This window comes from Psammomys obesus, unplaced genomic scaffold, assembly GCF_907164565.1.
Source record: "Psammomys obesus unplaced genomic scaffold, mPsaObe1.curated_primary_1811, whole genome shotgun sequence".
Classification (NCBI taxonomy): Eukaryota; Metazoa; Chordata; class Mammalia; order Rodentia; family Muridae; genus Psammomys; species Psammomys obesus.
In genome coordinates, this window is record NW_026596287.1 from 681,970 (window position 1) to 704,473 (window position 22,504).

Consider the following 22,504-nt stretch of genomic DNA (forward strand, 5'->3'; position numbering starts at 1 on the left):
TGGCCCGTACGGGGATCGAACCCGCGACCTTGGCGTTATTAGCACCACGCTCTAACCAACTGAGCTAACCGGCCAGAACACAGAATGACTCCTTCCTTCCAAGTATAAAAGATCTCACACAGCATTTTTTCTTATTTTTTCCTTGATTTTTGACTTTCCAAACAAGTCACGGTACTGATTCGGCCGGAACCAGGAGCGCTGTGCCACCTAAGAAAGCGTTTGCGACTCTTTGAGGCTTTTTGTTTCTCTGATTTCCCTTAAGCCAGATGAACCGGGCGGGAAGCGCTCTCCTCCCTCCGCCCCCGGCGCCCGTGGATGCGGGCTGCACCTACGATTAAGTCCTCAGCCGCAGGTGCGGTCTCGATGCGGCGACGGGTCAGAGGTTTCTTCTGGCTTCGCAACGGCCTCTGCCAGCGCGGGAGGTTGGTGGCCGGTTATTTCTGGTCCTTTCCGTTTCCATCCTACATCCTAGAACCCCTGAACCTTGGGCACATGTTAGCGCGTATTCAAATAATGCATAACTTCACATCCTTCCAGCTCTGGCTCCGTGGCTTAGCTGGTTAAAGCGCCTGTCTAGTAAACAGGAGATCCTGGGTTCAAATCCCAGCGGGGCCTTTTTGCTTGGTTCCTACTCATTCTACCTGGCATTCGCAGTGATTGCAGCGGAGGGTTTTTCCTTTGGGCACAGGAGTTGGAGCATATCCAGCCTTTTAAACTTTGCTGAGAAACTGAACAGCCTTGCACTGGCAGATCGAGACGGGAGACAGAGGAATTCGGAAAAAAAACCTCCAGGAACTCCCGAGGACAGAACCAGAGCTGCGGCTTTGAGGTCACGAGATTAGAGGTGCAGAGCCTGGACTAGCTGAGGTTTGCTCCTTTGCATTACACACTGTTGAGAAGGAATGATAATGTATGGACCTTAAACATGTTGGGAGTGATGGTCCAAGCCTGTAATTCTTGTGTTTGGGACAAAGAGGTGAAAAGATCGGGAGTTCAAGACTAGGCTCCTGTTTTCGGTGTGTGTGTGTGTGTGTGTGTGTGTGTGTGTGTGTGTGTGTGTTAAGATTATTAGTAATGAAACATATGTCTCTGACAACTGACTATAGGTAATTGAAAAAGTAATCTTGAGATTTGATGTCTTGATCCTTCTCAGGCAGATTTTGCATAGAATAACTGCAAAAGACATCAAACTCCGAAAAATTAAGACATCCATGTTAAACTATGTAAAATCTCCCTTCTTTAATAAGGTTCACAGAATTCTACAATCAGAGAATTTATTTATTTATTTATTTATTTATTTATTTATTTATTTATTTATTTATTTTGAGCTGAGCATTCAAGACTATGCAGTGTTCTGGAAGACTAACAGTGCACAGGACTGCTTAGCTTGGGGTCATACTTCACGGACACAGGGCTTCCCTGGCTTGCTGAAGGCCCTGCTTTAGATTGCTATGACTACAAAGTTAAAATCAATAAAATAATAGCAAATTACCCTTACCATGAAAGTTGATATTACAGAATCGTATGTAGCTCTGAAAGCATTGAATGTATAAAAAAAGAATATGACAAAAACATATAACTCTTTCAACATGGCTCAAGCACTCACAGCTGTATCTGTGTCAAAGGATGGCTGGAAGGCTTTTTTTCTTTCCTTCCTTCTTTCTTTCTGAGACAGCGTCTTACCCTGGAGCTGAAGCTGGCCTCTGTAGCCCAGGCTTACCTCAAGAGGTTTGATCAAGAATCTGTCTGTGGTCAAAAATCAACAGTGTCCAGACCTATTGTGTTCTTTATTTATCCAGAGCTTCCTTCCTCAAGGACCAAGTGTCATTTACAAATAGAGAGGTCTGTCTTTGAGGGTTTTGTCTGTTGTTTTGAGACGGCAATCCTAAGCAATTTGCTTTTGTGGGGTTTGAAATAAAAAGCAGCAAAAGCTAATGAGGGAGGTTGGGTCCCAGAAGAAACAAACTTGCACTTAGCAACAGCAAAATAGTTTGCAAGTGGTTCAGTTCCCAGCATCCACATGGTGGCCCAAAACCATCCATGACTCCAGTTCCAGGGGATCCGGCTCTCTCTTCTGACCGCTGTGAGCTCTGCATACATATGGTGCACCTACATACTCGTAAACATAAAATAAACACATCTAATAAAAATACAATTTTAAAAATATTTTACAATCGTTTCAGTTTCTTTTTCATTTTTGGTTTTTAATTGAAAAAAAAAATTTGTTTCAATTTCTTAAGAACTTGGCAGGAGAAGCATTAAGAAAACCTAGCATACCAGGCATGGTGCCGGGGAGTCAGAGGCTGGCAGATATCTGAGTTTGAGGCCAGACCGGTCTACAAAGAGACTTCCAGGACAGCCAGGACTACCCTTCTGGCTGTGGGGAGGTGGGGGATGACGACACGGATCTGTAAAAGTAAATTTTATTCTCTTGATTTAATTGTCATCGTGGAGGCTTATGCCTCCATCTTCAAACCTAGGCCTGGTCCTAGAAGAGTCCAGCCCCCATAAAGAGACTTACTGCTCAATAAGCTCACCCTTCCTAGCTCTTTCTAAATGCTTGCTGACTGGTTCAACTCTGCTGTTTTGGCTCAAACCTCTCCAAGCTGGTCCCATCTGGCTTCTCCCTCAGTTTCTGACGGAATATCTCTGCTTGGCCCCAGACTCTAGCAATCTGTTCTAATCTTCTGGCTTCTTCTTATTCTCTGGCTCATTCTGTCTTCACCTTTCTCAAGCTTTCTCTTTTCAACCTGTCTCTGTAAAGCTGTCCTGGTAAAACTGCCTGTGAACTCAGAGAACTGAACTGCCACAAACTCAGCTCCACTGCACTGCCTCTCAACGCACTGACTCAACCAAACTGCCAGAGCAGAAAAGACCAGAACTCAGAAATCTGCATGCCTCCATCCCCTGAGTGCTGGCATTAAAGACATAAACCACCACACCTGGACCTAAGCTTTTCTTTATCTGAAATTTGCTCTATACCAGGCTGGCCTTGAATTTAGAGATCTGCTTGTCTCTGTCTCCTGGGACTAAAGGCATGTTTGTATTCCACATGGATCACAGAGACCTAAAAGTCCTTTGAATGTGATCTGCTGTAGAATATTAATATTTATTATTGATTTATCTTTTAGGTTAAAAGTGGTTATTCGAGTGGTTAAGAGCACTGTCTGTTCTTCCAAAGGACCCGTCCTTGTTCAATTCCCAGCACCCACATGGCAGTTCACAACTGTCTGTAATGCTAATTCCAAGGGATCTGATACCTTCACACTAATGCACATAAAATAAAGTTAAACAAATTATTAGAAAAATATAGTGGTTATTCCTAATCCAGTTGTGTATCCAAATCACCACATAAAGACTAGGAATTATTTAATTAACCTAGAGCACAATGCTGAACAATAGTTACTCCATCCTAAACCTCCAAGCCTACATAGCCTCCAACCATTCAGATATTACACATTGTGCTTGCTTTTAGTCATATCTTAGGTCCAGTTCATCTCTCGTCCTGGTTCCAAGTCCTCTCCTGCCCTTCTCCTCTCTGATTCCCCCCTATTGCTTCTTTCTCCTCCCCTCCAAACCAGGATGTCCCATCCTATTCTCTCCATTGCTCAGCACTGGCTGGATGTTTAATTGACAATATATTGAACAAATGGTGGCATGTTTACATACACTTGAGACAGGTGATGCTTAGAATAAACATCACAATGCAATGTCCAGATTGAAATCAGATAGTGGGGTAGAGAAATCAGCATGTGAATGAACAAGGGTAAATTGTATACATTCCACAAGAATATTGTCTCTTGCCAGAGGAGCCATGTTTTGAATTAAAATTTCTCTACGAAAAACTAGTATATTTCACAGGCCGTGAAAAACAAACCTGTTTCAAGTGTAGCTGGTGAGTATTTTTTAAATATTACATTATTAAAGTATTAATAAATGCTAACATTATTACAGAAGAAAGAGTGCAGGATAAAGAAGAAAGGCAATGTCCAGGTCTAGGAGTTAAACAGACACAAGCAACTTGGACACCTGTAAAATTAAATGTTCAAGGGCTGTTTCCTGGGACTCAAAAACAGAAACCCCTAAACTGCAAAAGCAACTATAAAAGAATAAGAAAGTAGGAAGGGTTGAAACATCCATGGTACCCAAAGTCCAGGGCAAGGAGAAAAGCAGCAGTGAGAAAGCAGACCACCTCCCTCCCCAGGCGGAGAGAAAAGGGAAGGGCTCTGATGGATGGCATTAAAGGTACAGCCTTCAAAGTCTCCAAAGAAAGCAGAGGTGAACTGGGCATGATGGTGCACGCCTTTGATCCCTGTGCTCAGGAGGCAGAGGCAAGAGGATCTCTCTAATTCCAGGACTACATAGTAAGACGCTGACTGACTAAAAACGAAGAGGTATATAGCACTAAGATTGGGATTAAACGATGCCAAAATGTTTCACCTGGTTCCCAAACACTGCTCTTTTCATGGGATTTCTTAGTTTTCTAGAAATAAAATTCTGCTGTTTAGAAGAGACAGCTGATAATAAAATAAAAAGTGGCCATCTCTTAAAAGCAGAAGAGGAGTATAAGAGAAAACAATAAAGGGAGACATAAAGTGAGAGTAAATTTTATACCATTGAGAGCACTGTCCGAGTAAGTACCCTATTATAGGCAACTTGATAGCATTCAAGTTTGGGAGGCGTGAGAGAGAGGGTCTCTGTATAGACCAAGTATTAAAGGCTGGTCTTTTACTCCTGACCGTTCTGCTCTATCTCCCCAGTGCTGGAATGACAGGCACATGCCTGCCTGGTAAGAAACCCTGCTCCATTGTCACTAACCTCCCTTCTCACCCACCCGTCCCCCAAAATAAAAGACACTATTATGCCTCCAAAAAGTTCCTGATTGGATTGGAGAGATGAGTATGTAAATGGTAGATAGATAGATAGATAGATAGATAGATAGATAGATAGATACATAGATAGATACATAGATAGATAGGCAATGGACACAAAGAATGTGGAGCTAATAACCTAAGGAGTGAAAGAAGTGGGAAGGAAAGAAAGAGCTTCACAGGACTGCCTTTGCCCTGGTGGACTGAGTCTCACAGAGTTCATAGTCACATAGGGCTCAGGAGCATGAAAAGCCTTAGTCTCTGTTGCTGTTTGTTTTCTCTTGCTTTGCTTCTGTCAAAAGTTAGTCCTGCAGAGGCTCATATTTCCTGAGCCTTCCCCTTCTCCTTTGTGAGGCTTAGCAGTCAATCAGGTTGTGAGGCTAAGCTCCCACTCCCCTTGAGAGATGAACTCACTACGTACATTACAAGTGAAACACAGAATACTGCGAAATTGGCCAAGTATTCTTGCCAGCCTATCTGGGATTCAGGGACACCCTTTTTGCAAAAGGAGACTGTATGCCAGCCTACTCTCACTTTGTTCATGTGCTTTTTTGTGTGAAGTTGGGATGGTTCTGTGGGTTTCTAACAGGAGTAAGCAGGGAACCCACGGAAAGACTCTCAGAGATGAGGATGGCGCTGCCATGTTCACCTGACTGACAGTCACTGTCATTTCTCCTCCTCACTTGGGAAGAAGGCTCAACAGCCAGCTGAAGCTGGCCCCAGCCTGATGCACAAATTCAGTAACTGTAGATTAACGTTCCCGTTGTGCAAGATTATACTCAACATGTACTCTAAAACTCCAGAAAAACTAAGCACAGGGTTTTATAGTAATAACAGAAGCCACCCCTTTTTTTGTAACCACTTACATACCTCACCTACTTCAGAGTGCCTGACACCTGGCAGGCAAAACCAACCAAACAAACAAACAAACAAACAGACCACACGCCAGAGACAGTGTGTGTGCTGCCTTTTCTTGAGGAACAAGGAGGAGTTCTGCTGTGATAGAGTTGGGCGGTTGGCGTAGAAGAGAGCGTTCTCTGGAGAGTGCCTGTCAAGTGGAGCTCAGCCTCCTCTCCAGCAAATGATACATGTTGATTTATTTATTTATTTATTTTGATGAATACACCTCTAAGGCATTGGACTTTGAATCCGATGGAGCTCCCCCATGCAGGTTCAGGTTCAAATTCCGCTTACAGCTACATTTTCCTGCTTGATTTCTGCAAAATATTTGATGATCTAGTGGTGAGATCAGCATCCTACCCAGACAAACCCTTTACAGCCTGAAGTCATCCAGCGAACACCCACGAGCTGAATTCTGGTTTACATTTAAGTGCCTTTCGTTCGTTATTTGTTGAGTTATAATGCCACTTTACAATAAATTTATCATTGGTGAGTAAGTACTTTTTGCAACACGAGGAAAAGACTGGTCAATATCTTCTGAAGTGTATGGAAAGACACCTCATTTTTTGCAACACGTACATTCCGCAAAATAGAACTGCTCAGTGATGAATGCTGTGCCTCACCCACATCCATTCAGCTATACTGTAGGAAAGTCAGTGTGGTACGTGATCCAGCTGAACTAGAGTAACAAAGTTCAGAACGAGGCACAGAAAAGAGGTACAAACACAAAGCTGAAAAAATAAATAAATAAATTGGTCTTCTCCCTATAGCATAACTAGTATCTCAGAGATAAAAGCGGTCTTTATGAAAACAAGGAGACTGAAGCACCGTGGGAAAAAGGTCTAAAAGGAGGGAGATACAAAACACGGCATATTTTCCCTTCACGTGTAGAATCTGTATGTGTCTTAGTTAGGGTTTCTATTGCTATGAAAAACACCATGACCAAAAAGCAAGTTGGGGAGGGAAAGGGTTCATTCAGCTTACACCTCCACATTGCTGTTCATCAACAGAGGAAGTCAGGACAGGAACCCAAACAGGGCAGGATCCTTGAGGCAGGAGCTGACGCAGAAGCCATGGCAGAGCGCTGCTTGGCTGGCTTGCTGCTTCTCCTGGTTTGCCCACTGTCAGCTTGCTTCTCTCCTGAACGCTGTCATTCAAATACACACAGAAACAGCTCATAGTATTCAAGAGCCCAGGCATTCGTGATCTGTGAAGTTAATTTTCTGAGTCTGAAAGCTACTTCCAAAGCAATTAAGCACCCATCTTCTGACAGTTTTGTTTTGTTTTTTCCTACTTTCTCTCTTCCTTAATTCCCGGAGTCAGAAGAAATGCAAGATGGGCAGGAAATCAGAAAGAGGACAGAGAAAGGGGAGGAAAAAGTCTAAGGTGTGGGAGGTGGGATGGCGGGGGTGGGGGGGTGGATTGGAGGTGTGGGACAAGAGAGTAAAAAGAAGTGTAGGATCTGAAGAGGATTTGGAGAGAGGAAGAGAACCGGCAAGGAAGAGAACCCAGGATGGCAAGTGGGATGATAATATCAAAGTATAATGACATTTGTGTGAAGATGCCGCAGGGAAAGCTATTGCTTTGCATGCTAACTTAAAACTAGTGTAAACTAAGTTAAATAAAAACGGTAAAAGAGAGACCGGTTGGCTTGTGGACCAGAAACGCAGTGTTCGGAGGTGGAGGCAGATCCGCGATCTCACAGACACTGGCACCGACTAACACAGCCGAACTACCCAGCGGGAAGACGGGAGGGAGCGAGGGCGCTGAGGGAGCGCGGAAAGGAATCCTCGGAGCGCGCACCTGAACGGCGGAGTTCTTCTCTGCACCAGGCCAAGAGGGGAGGGATTCTGTCAGATGCAGCAGAGAGTGGGCCCTGCGCACCTCCCGGCGCGGTGCAGAGCACACGGTTGCTTAGACGAGGCTGAGCAACGGACACAGAAGAAAGCTCCCATTGACTGCTATCCGAGTGGGCTCCCCCCGTACCCTGAGGGAGAGAGAAGACTTCATGCCTTCCCCCGACTCCCTCTAAAAGCTCTCACACTCGCCGCGACGTCATGGGCTTCGAACCCGTGAGCACCTCCGCCCTCTGCCTCCTGATGTGTATCGTCACTGGGGGGGGGGAATCTTTGCTTTTTCTTTCTTGAACTTTTTAAAAGAACGGGGTCATTGTGCAGACTACACTGTCCTGAAACTTGGAGACGCGGGTGACTTGGCTTCACAACTGCTGGAAATTAAGGAACCCGGCACCACGTTGGGGAAATCTGGCTGTAGTCAAAAGGCTGCTCACTGGCCCGTACGGGGATCGAACCCGCGACCTTGGCGTTATTAGCACCACGCTCTAACCAACTGAGCTAACCGGCCAGAAGATGAATGAGGAAGCAACAAAAGCAGATTTTCTGTGTGTGCAATGAAAACTACATATTTCCCGAAGGAGCTCTTAAAGCTATATTCACAGATTTAAACGAGGGGGTCTGAGATACTGCAGCAGCAGATTCCGCCCCGAGGCTGTAACAGTTGATGAAGTTACCCTGAAAGGGGGCTCATGACCCCACGTTTCTCTTTTAGAAGCGCGCCAACCTACACTACAAATGGAAACTTCTCAGCAACTTGTTCTCTATTGCCTGTTTCTTCCAAGTCGGTTCAAAGCAAATTCTCGGAGACCCGGGCACACGTCAGCATCTAGGCTGAGAACTGGGGCTACCAACTCCACTGCACATAGGAAATCGGCCATGGCTTTCCTTCTCGGTATGGAGAGGTCCAGGGAACCATGATGATGCTAGGGGCAGAACAGAGCCTGGCACATGCAGCCATTAACTCTGAGCTCCACTCCTTTCCCTGAATCTTACACATACACTCAATAACATCTGCTTTTACACAAATAAGGCCGTGTGTGTGTGTGTGTGTGTGTGTGTGTGTGTGTGTGTGTGTGTGTGTGTTCCTACTTCCTTTTGGGGCATTAGCGAAAACTGAGGAAGGACTTAGCTTCTTAGACACCTGAAGATTTCCAAAAGCCCTTTTCTATGATAATCCAAAATTACGCGGTTCCTCATTCTATCACGGGGTCATTAGGGCAGCGTCGGCAAAGAAACAAAGTGCACAGTGGGGTGTGAAAAAGAACCTCTTGCCGAAACCCGGGATTGAACCAGGGACCTTTAGATCTTCAGTCTAACGCTCTCCCAACTGAGCTATTTCGGCTTGGCCTTGGGTGTCTGGCCAGTTGTATCAGGGCTCCAAAATGTCCCCGGAGGGGGACAAGGGACAGAAAAAGTCAATGCCTTGGGGAGTCCCTTGTATTTCTCCAACCAACAACTCTAAAGGAGGCTTCTTGCACCTGGTGCTGGAGCTTTCGTTAAATAGTTTATGGCTCTTGGGAAAATCATTATCACCCCACGTATTGTAGAAGTTCATTTAAACAGAGAGGGATTGTAATTTTAGGTAAACGTAAAATAATGCCTATGTTGCTTTTGTTCACACAGTCTTAGTATTATTCATCCTTCCTCTCCCATCAACTTCTGCATTGACCTCCCCCCGCTTCCCAGCTAACACCCCTCAGCCCCTCTTTTTTGGCATTTCCTCTCTTTAAGTGACCTGTTTCCTGCAAATACATTGCGCGGGGTGGGGTGTGGGGTGGGGGTGGGGGAAACAGAGCGTCCATAAAAGGAACTAACACTGTAGGAAACATTTGCTTCAGAGAAAGAAGAGAGAAAGCGGGACAGGAAGAGAGAACCGTTAGACTTGAGAGACACAGGAACAGGGAGAATCAAAACTTTGATCCAGAAATGTTGGGTGCTAGACCGGAGACTGCCCCGAGGTGATGAGATTTGGGCATTTTGCCCCTCACCTAGCCAGAGCCAAGCCAGCTACGGACTGGCGGGGCTTCCGGCAGGGCAGTAGTCCCGGGTCTGGCGCTTGGTGATACCCTCGTATGTATGTGGTCAAATGTGCCAGACTCTGAGATGTAAAATGCTTTGTTTGCCATGCCAGAACGTACCTTGCTAAAGGAGAAATTGAGCTCTCTTGAGCTCCCTGTAATTCTGCTCTCTGCTGCTCTTCCCCCTGACTTGTTTTCTGCTTCTCTATTTGGGGATATAAAAAGAGCTGTTAATAAACTCTCAGGCTTTCACCATTCGACCTTGGGACTCCAGCTTTCGACTCTTTACTTTCCTGACTTCTATTTGTTTGGTTGGTTGGTTGGTTTTTGGTTTTTCTGTCCCTTGTCCCCTTCCGGGGACACTTTGGAGCCCTGATACAACTGGCCAGACACCCAAGGCCAGGCCGAAATAGCTCAGTTGGGAGAGCGTTAGACTGAAGATCTAAAGGTCCCTGGTTCAATCCCGGGTTTCGGCAAGAGGTTCTTTTTCACACCCTACTGTGCACTTTGTTTCTTTGCCGACGCTGCCCTAATGACCCCGTGATAGAATGAGGAACCGCGTAATTTTGGATTATCATAGAAAAGGGCTTTTGGAAATCTTCAGGTGTCTAAGAAGCTAAGTCCTTCCTCAGTTTTCGCTAATGCCCCAAAAGGAAGTAGGAACACACACACACACACACACACACACGGCCTTATTTGTGTAAAAGCAGATGTTATTGAGTGTATGTGTAAGATTCAGGGAAAGGAGTGGAGCTCAGAGCTAATGGCTGCATGTGCCAGGCTCTGTTCTGCCCCTAGCATCATCATGGTTCCCTGGACCTCTCCATACCGAGAAGGAAAGCCATGGCCGATTTCCTATGTGCAGTGGAGTTGGTAGCCCCAGTTCTCAGCCTAGATGCTGACGTGTGCCCGGGTCTCCGAGAATTTGCTTTGAACCGACTTGGAAGAAACAGGCAATAGAGAACAAGTTACTGAGAAGTTTCCATTTGTAGTGTAGGTTGGCGCGCTTCTAAAAGAGAAACGTGGGGTCATGAGCCCCCTTTCAGGGTAACTTCATCAACTGTTACAGCCTCAGGGCGGAATCTGCTGCTGCAGTATCTCAGACCCCCTCGTTTAAATCTGTGAATATAGCTTAAAGAGCTCCTTCGAGAAATATGTAGTTTTCATTGCACACACAGAAAAATCTGCTTTTGTTTCGTTACTTAAAATCAACTAAGCACGTGTCCAGTCAGTGCGGTTGTTTAGCGTGTGGTACTTATACAGCAGAACTTGTGCGGGTGATGCCGAGGCTGTGAGTTCGAGACTCACCTGGAGCATGTTTTCTTCCCTTTCCAGCTCAAACATGTTTGGAAATAATTTTTTTTTTTTCCTTCCAAGAACACAACAAATGGTCATATTTTCCATGGTTCGATCACATAATTGCCTGTGATCAAGGGCATCTGCTCCATTTCAAACACGGGAGTAAAAGTACTTGAGTCGAGAGAAATTTCTTGCTCGCTAATTTTTAGGTAAGCAGAACGTGAGAGCCTCAGTGTTCCCCCTTTCCCACCGCATCCCAGGACAGGATTCTTCACTTTTGGGGACTGGGTCAGTACCTGGTAATGCTCTCACTGGACTCATGTTCTACTATTTCCACAAGGTTTGCCGTGAAACTAAATCTATCCTTGAGCTGAGTCCAGCCTCATCATCTGTTTCAGAAAAGCCTGCCTGGATAAGCCCTGCACTGGAGAAACTGAGGCTGGAAGACTGCCTGGAGATGAAGGCCAGTCTGGGATACATAATCAGTGCCTGCCCAGCCTGAGACCAACAGTGAGATAAACTTAACCATCCCAGCTCTTTCTATTGTCAGCTTGGCTCATATAAACATCTCCATAAAACATACTTTATCTTGTATTAAAGGAAATAATGAGATCCCAACCTGCCTAACATGAAAGAACTAGTCGACAAACAGTTGAAAATGCCATTCTGAGAAAGACAGCCATGCTCAGCTATTCAGAATAAGAGACTTCTTCTGCCTCAGACCAAGGACCTTAACGCCTCTGAGCAGGACCAAACTAGGTTAGCCTAAAAATCTGTAAACATACATTTTAACTCTATTTAATTTATGATTCTTAATACCTCTTCTCCATGCCAACTCCTTCCAGCACCCCAACACCAGGTAGGAGAGAGAAAGAAAGTTAGTGGGGAAAGGGGGCAGAGTTCCCTCTAGCTCCTTCCTGCTGGTTAGAGTCGTCAGGTTCCTTGTGGGAAGTCCAATCTTCATTTTGGTATATCTCCAATGTCTTCTCATGAAACTGCATCAATAGCAACCAGGAGTAGCAGATTGAGGGAGGGCATCAGAAGCATTCTTTCTCGGAGAAAAATCCTCCAACACTCTCTGGGCTCTGGCATTTATTCCCTCTCCAGCGTTCTCAGAGTTAAACTATCTGCATCTGGCAAAGAGCCCCTGTCAGAGCCTGCATGAGGTAAATACTTTGCTGTTGTGGGCAATCTGAATCAGCCCCAAATCCTACACCTGGGATCAAAACAAAAACATGTTTACATCCACAGCAAAGAACTCTAACTGCAGTCTGCCTTAGGGCATCTGTTGTGTAGGTTTTTAATATATACTATTGATATAACTTTTAGTAAAGCTGCTGTTAATCCTAAACAGCTGTTTAACCAAATCACCACACAGAGACTAGGATTTTTTTTAGTTAACCTAGAACACAATGCTGGGCAATAGTTACTCCATCCAAACCTCCAAGCCTGCATAGCGCCTACCATTCAGATTTCCCACGTTATACTTGCTTTGAGTGATATCCTAGGTCCTGTTCATTTCTCCACGTAGTTCCAAGACCTCTCCTCCAGCCTCTGCTCCCCCAGCTTCTCTCCTGCCACTTCTCCTCCTCCTCTGTCTCCCACTCCTTCCTCTCCTCTGGTTCCTCCCCTCTCCCTCCTACGCCTTTCTCTCCATTGAGGCTGGTTGTTTTATTTTGGCATGTTTACACAAAGTTGAGACAGGTGATGCTTAGAATAAGTATCACAATGCAATGTCTGGATTGAAACCAGAGAGTGGTTGAGGGGAGAGAAATCAGCATTTGAATGAACAAGGGTAAATTGTATATATTCCAAAAGAACATTATACCAACAGGCATCCTGAAACCTGTGTAGAGAAATTTATTCTTTATTAAGCATGCTCAGAGTTTCAAAAGTTTGAGTCCCTGGTAATATTTGCCTACATGGTGCAGAGAGCCAGACCCTCAAAGAAAACCCATACAGGTGTCCCACCCTGTGAGACCCACAGGGTACCTTGATATTGAAACACTGATGTGCCTGCTGCCAATGCCTCCATGTGGACACCTTGCTCTGCAGTAATGTCTAAATAATTCTACTTATACCTTCATTTTCCTGATGGGTCTGTATTGGAGGCTGGTCTGCTGCTTTGTATTCTAATGCTAATCACTGCCCCGCTAAGATCTGGTTACACCCCAGACAAGCACATTCTCACATATACAAAGTGATGCTGTGTAACTTTGCTCCCCAACTATCCCTGATTGGTTAACAAAGTTGCTGACAGCCTGGGCTGGGCAGAAGAGATGTAGGCAGGCCTTAGGTTCCCAGGCTTGGGGTCTGATAGGGACCACAAGGCTGGCAGAAGTGGGAGAAGAGGAAGAAGATGGAGGAGGAGAGGAAGCTGGAGAGAAGGAAGTCACCGTGGGGAAGAATGGACCATGAGCACATTGTCATGAGGACAGACTGATAGAACAGAAGCATACCACATGGGAATGACTAAGGCAGGTAACGTGGACTGTGCAGCTGGGAAATTTTAAAATAGCTTAGAGGGTTGATATCTGCCCAGCTCTAGTGCTTTAAAGCTTTTAAAATAAATTATAGTCTCTTTGTGTCAATTATTTTGGGAGTTAGTGGGGCTAACGAAAAATTGTTACTTTATTAATGTCATGCTACAGGTCTGGACATCAACCCTAACCATAAGGCACAGTACTATGAGGAGATAGTCTAAAGGATCTCTTGTGTTTTACATGTGCCCCTTCTTACCCATTAGCTGATTAATAGTTCGTGTTCCTTTTGATCGTCAGGGTAAGTCACTCTAGTCCACCATCTGCCTTACTGGTCTGTGAGGCATGAGGAAGCAGTCAGTAACCTCACAATTACACCTTTTAAGGGAAGCGTCCCTCCATCAGAGCTAAGATTCCAAGCCAGAAAGACATGCAGTTGTGGGAACAGGAACCAAAGATCCGCAAGTGGACCATTAGGAGTCACAGTGAATGATGCTGCTTTTATTTTTATCTGTTCATTCTGGATATCTAAATACTGGCTGTGGGCAAAATAACACCATATACCAGATTCTGACTCAGAACACACATAACCTCCTAGAAAGTTGTGTCCCAGTGCAAGGAACACCCTCCCCTGCAAGGAAGGAATCACCTTCTAGCTGGTGTCACCATGTCAATCCAGCTGCTTCAGGATGATGAGGAATAGATAAGGTGGAGAACTGACAAGTGTGGGTGGGCCAGCGGACAAACTATTATAGAGGCAGCACAATTCTCTGACCAGAAGCATGATGTCTGGAACATCGAGACAGCAAACAGGTGATCTCCAAGTCCACACATGCTGGTTTTGGCAGGAGCATTGCAGACAATTGAAGATAAGCTTCCATCCATATTTACATCTATTTCAGCATGAACAAAAGGCCTCCCTACCCATGACCAAAATAGATAAATGCAATCAAACTTGCTATTGGGTAGCTGACTTTTATGCCCCACTAGGGAGGATCTCAGCACTAGTTTCTTCTGGGGGAAACTGGACACTTAGGAATTGGTGAGTGAAAGTCAATTTGATGACCTATGATAAACCTGCATCTGGCTGGATAGAGCAACAGCTGCCTCTAACCCCTAGGCAGATGTCTGTGAGCTTGAGGCCTGCTTGGTCTATGGAGAAAGTTGCAGGCCGGCCAGGGCTACACAATGAGACCCTGTCTCGAACAGCAACAAACCTTGCATTCATGTCACCGTAGCCATTTTGTTCATGAGCCCTTGGACAGTGACAGGGGCGACAGAGGAAAGTTGCCTGGTGGTGGCCACACTCTCTTTAGAGGACAGAAAGGTGTTGTGTGCACAGAGGGGCACCGGAGAAGCCGGGAAAGTTAAACTTAGCGCAGCTCACCTCTTCAGTGGACCGAGCTGGTCTTCCTGGAATGCCGGGAAAATGATGCAGTTTCACAACCTAGTCTTTTGTAGGCTGATAAGACAGGCTCCTCCCTTATCTCCCAGAATTTACTTGTCACAGACAATGTCCTTTCCCCTTAAACAATGTCCTTTCCCCTTAAAAAACCTTGAGCATTACTTTTAGGCTGTGATACCCATCCTTATGAGTGATGTCACAGTCCAAGTGACTTCAGTTCATCTTAGGGCCAGGCCAATCCTGACTCCTACAGGGCATTTTTTTTTTTTTTTTTAACCTCAGTCATCCCATTACAAGATAAAGTATGTTTGACGGAGATGTTTATATGAGCCAAGCTGACAGCAGGTGGAGCTGGGATGGTTAAGTTTATCTCACTGTGTGTCCCGCACTGGCCTTCATCTCCGGGCAGTCGTCCAGCCTCTCCAGTGCCGGGCGTATCTGGGAAGGCTTCTCTGAAACAGATGGTGAGGCTGGACTCAGCACAATGATAGATTTAGGCAAGCTCTCTGAAAACAGCAAAACATAAGACCAGTGGTAGTGTTACCAGGTACTGACTCAGACCCCAAAAGCTAAGCACCTTGTCCTGGGATGGGGGAACCCCCTTGGAGGGGGAACGCTGAGGCGCTTCCATTCTGCTTATCTAGAAATTAGCTCACAAGCAATTTCTCTTGTCTCCCACGATGAATGAGACGCCCTTTATCATAGGAATTTATGTGTTCGCACCGCGGAAAATATTACCGTTTGTTGTTTTCTTGGAAGGAAAAATGCATTTCCAGACACGTTTGAGCCGGAAAGGGAAGAAAACATGCTCCAGGTGAGGCTCGAACTCACAACCTCGGCATCACCCGCACATATACTGCTGTATAAGTACCGCGCGCTAACCGATTGCGCCACTGGAGCATGCTTTCTCTGTGCTGGCTGTGCACACTCTACAGAGGGACGCACGGGAGCGCGCGCGTGGCGCGGAAAGCATCCTTCGTCCGGGGTGCAACCTTGAGTCTGGAAATACCCACGTGACCTCCCCCCAACCCCCCAACCCTCGCCCCGGTTTACCTGGAACCAGCATCCACGAAAAGTTTTAGCGGAAGGCACGGGCTGATGGACTGACACACAGCATTCCTGCGCACCTGCTGGCTCCGTGTGCTGCTTTCTAGATAGGGGACAGGACGCAGAGCCCGCCCGCCTCCGCAGTCTGGAAATTGCCGGGGTCGCTTCCCCGCTCCCTGAATTTCACCCCCGAGCCCCCGTCACCTTGCTTGAAAAGCCAGTTCTGTAGTGCAAAGCCCGCTGGGTCTGGCGCTCTTTAAGGAAACCCGAGGATCACCATGCAGCGCGCAGGAAGAGCAGAGAGGCGGGCACTCCAGCAGCCTCTCCTGTCTGCCCTTCTTTAGAGGGTCGTTCCAGAGAGTGTGCATACTCCGTGACACACGCCCGCTTCTTTTTATTTCTGGGGGCCCTAATTTTAGAGGTTAAATTTGCTGGCTGGGCGTGGTGGCTCACGCTTGTAAATCTCAGAACTCAAGAGGCGCAAGCAGCAGGACTGAGAGCGAATTGGAGTACCTGTAGGGAAGGGAGGACGAGTTTGCTTGTGCTCTCCAGGTAATCGTGTACCGGGAATAGCAGCTCCTCCTCCCCCTCCTCCTCCTTCTCCTCCTCCCCCTCCTCCTCCACCTCGTCGTCCTCCTTTTCTTGCAAGATTCTTGTCACACATCAGAATTGTTAGGGAAAGGAACAGACTGCCCAGTCCTGACCCCTAACACCTGAAATACAGGACCAAAACTAGTAGGGATGTAACCAAATTTCTTAATGCAGATATAAAGAAGAACACCAAAAAAGAGCCACTTCTACCGCTGGCATTTACTGCATTGCTGTTTAGGTATCTTCGTTTGTGTTGTTGTTTTTAAATTTACGTAACTTTTAACTATTGTTGCTGTTACTTTAGGTTTTTGAAACGGTATTCTATGGAACCCAAGCTGGCCTCCAATTTACTGGCCTTGAACTGCTTGCTGACCCTCCTGTCTGCGATGGGAACAGGAGATGGACAGAGGCCCTCTAGCGTTACAACTGCTGAAAGGAATCTGCACATGCACGTTATTAATACCTGATAATAACTTATCCCAAGTTAACGCTTCCGCTCAGGTGGCACTTGGAGGGGTGAGAGCTGCTAACCGCAGACACTAACTACATTCAACATCCTGAGAAACGCCCAAGCTCAGGCATCCAGAGAACGAGAGAAGCATGCAAGGGGCTTGTGACAATGATGACGAGACACTGTGGCTGACCACCCGGACAAAGGGACATACTACGCTGAAACATCAAGCATAATCAAGAACAGAGACGGAGGGATGATCCTTGCCATGAGTTCGATCCTTGGGAACCACATGGTAGAAGGAGAGAACCAGCTCCCAGGACTGTCTTCTGACCTCTGCATCTATGCCATGGCTACACACATGGGTAAATACACATAAAAAGTAACCGACAGGGACTGGAACGATGAACCAGTGGCTAAGAGCACTGGCTGCTCTTCTAAAGGACCTCAGTTAAATTCACAGCACCCACATAACAGCTCTCAACTGTCCATAGCCGTAGTACTAGAGGATCAGATGTTCTCCTCTGGTGGGCAGATGTATATGCAGACAAAACACCCATATACATAAAATACATAAATAAAACAACTTTTAGCATAATGGCTCTTCTACATTCTTCCTAACAGAACTGTCCTTTGTCCAGATGGAGCAGGTTTTCGAGAAATCAGGATTCTATAGATTTTATGAGAGTAATCAATAAGGGAAGTGGAACTCCCTCATGAGTCTTTTAATAATACTGCCCACCCACCTCCCTCTCTCAAAAAGTAAGTGTTGTTTAGCCTGTTTTCAACAACTGTACTTTGAGCTACCTTCAAAGACTCGTTTAATAAAGAAACATGGGTTAAGGTAATAACATATATTACAATATAATGTATTTACTAATACATAGTGTGTGTAGCTGGGCCTTTTGATTACTTTACTTAGGTTCCTTTATCGATCTTCCTTCTCTACCCAATCCCTTCCAGCCCCTCAACACTAGGACATCAAGAAAGAAGGTTAGAGGGGAAAGGGGGCATAGTTCTCTTTAGACCACTTACTGCTGATGAGAGGCAACAAGTTCCGTGGGGCTTGTCCAGTCCTTTTCCTCAGAGTACCAGCAGCCAGCAATCCAGCAACAGCAAAAGCAGCAGCAGGGACCAGCAACAGCAATGGCAGAAGCAGCCACTACAGGCCCTCTCTCGGGGCTCCCACATTTATACCCTCTCAAGAGCCCCCAGAATTCCAAACATAAACTATCTGCAGTTGGCAAAATTTACCCCCCTCCTAGCACATGAGACAAATCATAGTTAGTGGCTATGGACAATCTGAAGCAGCTCCATATCCCAAACCTGGGACTGAAGCAAAAACATGTTTCCATAACATAAGTGGGTTTTTTAAAACGCCGATATCCTCACTGCAGCCAGTCTTCCACTAGCCTCCTCTCCCTGCTTTTTGAGCCAGGATCTCACTCTGTGGTTGTGGCTGGACTGAACCCTGATATGTAAAAGAGTCTAACCTCAAACTCGCATCAATCTTCCCGCCTCTGCTTCCTTAGTGTTGAGATTAAAGGCATGCATCTTTATGCCTGGCTACCCCTTCCTTCTTTTTATATATATTTTTCAAATTTTATTTTTGTTGTTGTTTGCTTGCTTGCTTGCTTGAGATACTGTGTAGCTCCCGAGGCTTTTGGTCTCTTTGGAACCTGGCTGGCCTTGAATTCAGAAATCTGTTACCCAACATGCCCGTCAAAACTGGGTAGCCCAAGCTAACCACGAACTTGTGAGCCTCCTGCCTCCTCCACCTCTTCTTTCTATCCTATGGGTCTGTGGCATTCTCTTCGTTAATTTCCCATTTACAGGACGAAACACCGTGACTACGGTAACTTATAAAAGAAAACATCTAATTTGAGTCTTACAGTTGCAGAGCATTCATTAGTCCATGACCATCACGGTGGGGACCATGGCAGCAAGCAAGCAGGTATAATGCTGGAACAGTAGCTGAGGGCTTACATCTGATCTGTCAGCATGGCACAGGGAGAGCGAAGGGTTGGGGAGCGATGAATGGCCTGGGCTTTTGAAACCTTAAAGCCATGCCGCCTCCAACAAAGCCACCTAATCCTTCCTAAGCAATTCCAGCAACTGGGGACCAGGAATTCAGGTATGTGAACACTGTAAGTGTCCCTCCCTCACCATCTTTTAAACTTTTAGTAGTTTTCTTTCTTTTATTTATTGTGTTTCAGAATGCTTCAACGAGGCATCTACATTCTAGGGCCTTTCATAACATTTAGCTAATTAATATCACACAAAAAGGAAGGATAAAATATGATGACTGTGAAAAAGGGATAACAAGCCCTTAATAAATTATTTCATAAAAATTTCAAACTTGCCTTTCCACCTTATCACTACTGGCCAAAAATGGGGGGAAAATCACATTAAAAATGACCAATATGCTGGTATAGGGCAAATAAGACTATCCATTGGTGGAAATGCTGGAAGATACACCAATTTAAAATAGTCATACTTGCTGTCTTATTTCTGCCTTACTTGTTTTTCTTTCTTTGTTCCTTTGTTTATGTCGTTTTCTGGAGGAGACACACGTGAAGATCAGAGGACACCTTGGTGGTTCTTTCCTTCCAACATACGGGTCTTAGAAATGGAATTTAGGTCCCCCGACTTGGCAGCAAGTGCCTTTAACCTCTAAGCCATCTTCTTGGCCCAGATTCCCTCGCTTATAAACGTACGGTTTAACTGGATGTTTTCTTATCTCCTGAGCAAGATCTCCCCTCTCCATTAGGAGTGCATGACTGCCCAAAACCACAGAACAAGCAAAAACACACGCAAGAAGTTCTTCTATCACACAGCAGAGTGGCGCAGCGGAAGCGTGCTGGGCCCATAACCCAGAGGTCGATGGATCGAAACCATCCTCTGCTAATTGCTTTTTTTTTTCTTTACTCTTTCCGTGCTGAGAAACAATACACTCTGCCGTTACTTTTCTGTATTGCAGCTTCTCAATCACCACCTCTGCCTCTCCCCAGAGCGTGTTGACTCTAACGAACAACTACAGAGCTGTGGCAAGGCTCTGGCTCTGGCTCGCTCTCACCGCTTGCCCCAGGCCGTGGGCTCAGCCTCCAGCACCGAACCCAAAACCAAATCAAAAATGGAACAGGCAGACCGAAGTTTGGCCATCGCTTCGGCGCTTCCAGAAAACTGTCAAGTCTGAAAGAGCAGAGAAACGGGGACCACCTGCCCCCGCCAAGACCCCGTCTTGACCTTAGGGGTGCGGCTCACCTCCACATGCTCCGTAGAGCTGGAAGAGGGGCAGGAGGGGGTCATAACCCAAGCGCTTCGCTGCGGGGATGACAAGACCCCCCCAGAAAAATGCAGCGTGATAATCGTGCAACTCATAACGCACTTTGAATGCAATTCCCGACCTAAAAAAAAAAAAGTTTAATTATCGTGCTGTGTGCTCCGGACATGGTAACTGCATGGAGGGGGGGGGGGTAGGTTAAAACACACACAGATTCTGAATTTTTAAACCCCACCTGTTTCAAGGATCAATGAGTCGCTTTCTATCATGAGATAAAGCACTTCTTCAGGAGCCTGGGTAGCTCAGTCGGTAGAGCATCAGACTTTTAATCTGAGGGTCCAGGGTTCAAGTCCCTGTCCAGGCGGAAATTGATGTTTTTATATTAAAACAAAAGTGAAGAGCAAAAACCACACAAACCTTAGGTCAGGTACAGTTTCCCTCAACTTCGAAAGGAACAAAGTAAAAATATCCAGTGGTGGAATTAGTGGGATATAACTTCCTTGACCCTAATAATAAGACGTGTTGGCGAGGACAAACCTTTCTTGATCTGAGAGGTTGGCATCTGGGTTTTTCACCCCAGAGGCTCAGCATCCAAGGGTGCAGGAGGAACAGAGTCTGAGCATCAGGTTTATTTAGCGAAGAGTAAGGAAGAGGATACAATAAATCTGCGTGTTTGTTTAGCGTTTAACCGCAGGGTGACAGATTGACTGTTCTTTAGGCCCCTGGGCTCCTGGACGTAGTGGGCCACTTTCTGGAATTTTGTGGGCAGCTTTGGCTCCCATTTTTATGACTCTGGTTTTGGAAGGGAGCATTTCATTTAGGAGACAAGAGAAGGCCATGGGGAGTGAATTTTGTGTGCACAGGTAAAACATCGCAATGAAGTCCGTTATGAATAATCAACGTATACAGGTAAAGTCAAGTTCCAGCGAGTGCCAGGCCACATTGAGCTGTGTTAGCCTGTGACATGTGTTAAGTGTCTCCAGAAATCCCTTTGAAAGGCTTCTTTATCCCTAAGCTGATGTGACGCTAGACTAAATATTTGCAGAGCCTTTCTCTATCTTCATGACTCGAACAGCTCTCTCCTGTGCTGAGAAGTTGTACCTTCTTGAGAAGATTCCGGGAAGAGGGAGAGGGAGAGGCAGAGCTCTGGTTGAAAGCCTTCCAAACATGTTCGCAAATGATCCTGTTTTCTTCCTATTGTTTTGTTTTTCTCACCAAGCCTACACTGGCCGCAGATTTCTGGCCTGCGTCTTCTCTGTCCTCACCCTGAAATCCGCATGTTGCCTGGTGACTCATATTGGCCTTCGAGTTGATACTCATGTAGAAGCCATGGCGCTGGAGATTCAACACTGAGTATCTTGTATAGCAGGGAGCCAAAACGCTCCGTTCACAAGTTCATTGTGCTCGTTTTCAGTCTCGTTATTTTTCACTTAAAATAATTGTGTTTAGCCAGGAATAATGGCCAAAACCTGTAAGCCCAGCATTAGAGAGACTGAGGCAGGAGGATTACCACAAGCTGGAGGGCAGTGGGGGCTTACAGAGATGAATGTCTGTCTTAAAAATGAAAAGACATGAAATGAAAAAACTTGATCCATGTCACTTTCACCATGTCCCTTAGTGGAATGTTTTTTGTTTTACTTTTAATACGTAGAGGAAATGGAACATTTTCAAGGTTCGAGGCAGGGCAAAGATAAAGAAGGTGACATCGTATCCTTCCCTGCCTTTCTTCTGCTGCTTTCCTGTTCCTTTCCATTCACTCAAAAGAATCACATTAGTCATTCGCTTCATTTTGATAGAGAAAAACATACAATCTAAGGATTTCCTCTACTGTTTGAGACCAAAGATAGCATGCTAGAGACCTTGACTTTCACTTTTTCTTCTTTCTTTTTGAGTCTCATGTAGCCTACACTGGCCTCCAACTCTGTCTTGTAGCCACAGCTGGAAATGAATAGTCCATCCTCCTGCCATCTGCTCAGATTCCTCTATGCAGCCTTTTGCTGTTTGGTTTTACAGCAGCGGAAATCCTCCAAGGCACACAAGCTATTATATCCACACATGTTCCTATGCTTGTCCATTTATGTTATTTTCCATACTCTTCAATAACAATGGAGGAAAGATGTATTAATATCTTTTTGTTGGATATAGATTTTCAGGATAACTTGTTGGGAGAAATGACTAAAGCACATGTAATTCAGTTAACACACAGTCAAATTACTCTTCATGAAGATCTTATCAGTTAGCATTCCCACCAGAAATAAATGGCAAGGCCTAGTCCCCACTGCCTTGACTTTTTTTTTTCCCCA

At 45.6% G+C, this 22,504-nt stretch overlaps 8 non-coding genes across 8 annotated transcripts; 4 read left to right on the forward strand and 4 right to left on the reverse strand.

Annotated features, from left to right (window-relative positions):
• On the reverse strand, positions 1-74 carry Trnai-aau (transfer RNA isoleucine (anticodon AAU)). Its single transcript has one exon. It is a non-coding gene; the product is annotated as a tRNA-Ile (tRNA).
• A 467-nt stretch (positions 75-541) lies between these two features.
• On the forward strand, positions 542-615 carry Trnat-agu (transfer RNA threonine (anticodon AGU)). The gene has a single exon. It is a non-coding gene; the product is annotated as a tRNA-Thr (tRNA).
• Positions 616-8,061: 7,446 nt separating this feature from the next.
• Trnai-aau (transfer RNA isoleucine (anticodon AAU)) lies at positions 8,062-8,135 on the reverse strand. The gene has a single exon. It is a non-coding gene; the product is annotated as a tRNA-Ile (tRNA).
• Positions 8,136-8,896: 761 nt separating this feature from the next.
• Positions 8,897-8,969, reverse strand: Trnaf-gaa (transfer RNA phenylalanine (anticodon GAA)). The gene has a single exon. It is a non-coding gene; the product is annotated as a tRNA-Phe (tRNA).
• A 1,079-nt stretch (positions 8,970-10,048) lies between these two features.
• Positions 10,049-10,121, forward strand: Trnaf-gaa (transfer RNA phenylalanine (anticodon GAA)). The gene has a single exon. It is a non-coding gene; the product is annotated as a tRNA-Phe (tRNA).
• Positions 10,122-15,635: 5,514 nt separating this feature from the next.
• On the reverse strand, positions 15,636-15,729 carry Trnai-uau (transfer RNA isoleucine (anticodon UAU)). The gene is made up of 2 exons: positions 15,692-15,729; positions 15,636-15,671 (listed from the first exon to the last, which is right to left on the reverse strand). It is a non-coding gene; the product is annotated as a tRNA-Ile (tRNA).
• A 4,024-nt stretch (positions 15,730-19,753) lies between these two features.
• On the forward strand, positions 19,754-19,825 carry Trnam-cau (transfer RNA methionine (anticodon CAU)). The gene has a single exon. It is a non-coding gene; the product is annotated as a tRNA-Met (tRNA).
• A 667-nt stretch (positions 19,826-20,492) lies between these two features.
• On the forward strand, positions 20,493-20,565 carry Trnak-uuu (transfer RNA lysine (anticodon UUU)). The gene has a single exon. It is a non-coding gene; the product is annotated as a tRNA-Lys (tRNA).
• Positions 20,566-22,504: the final 1,939 nt, after the last annotated feature.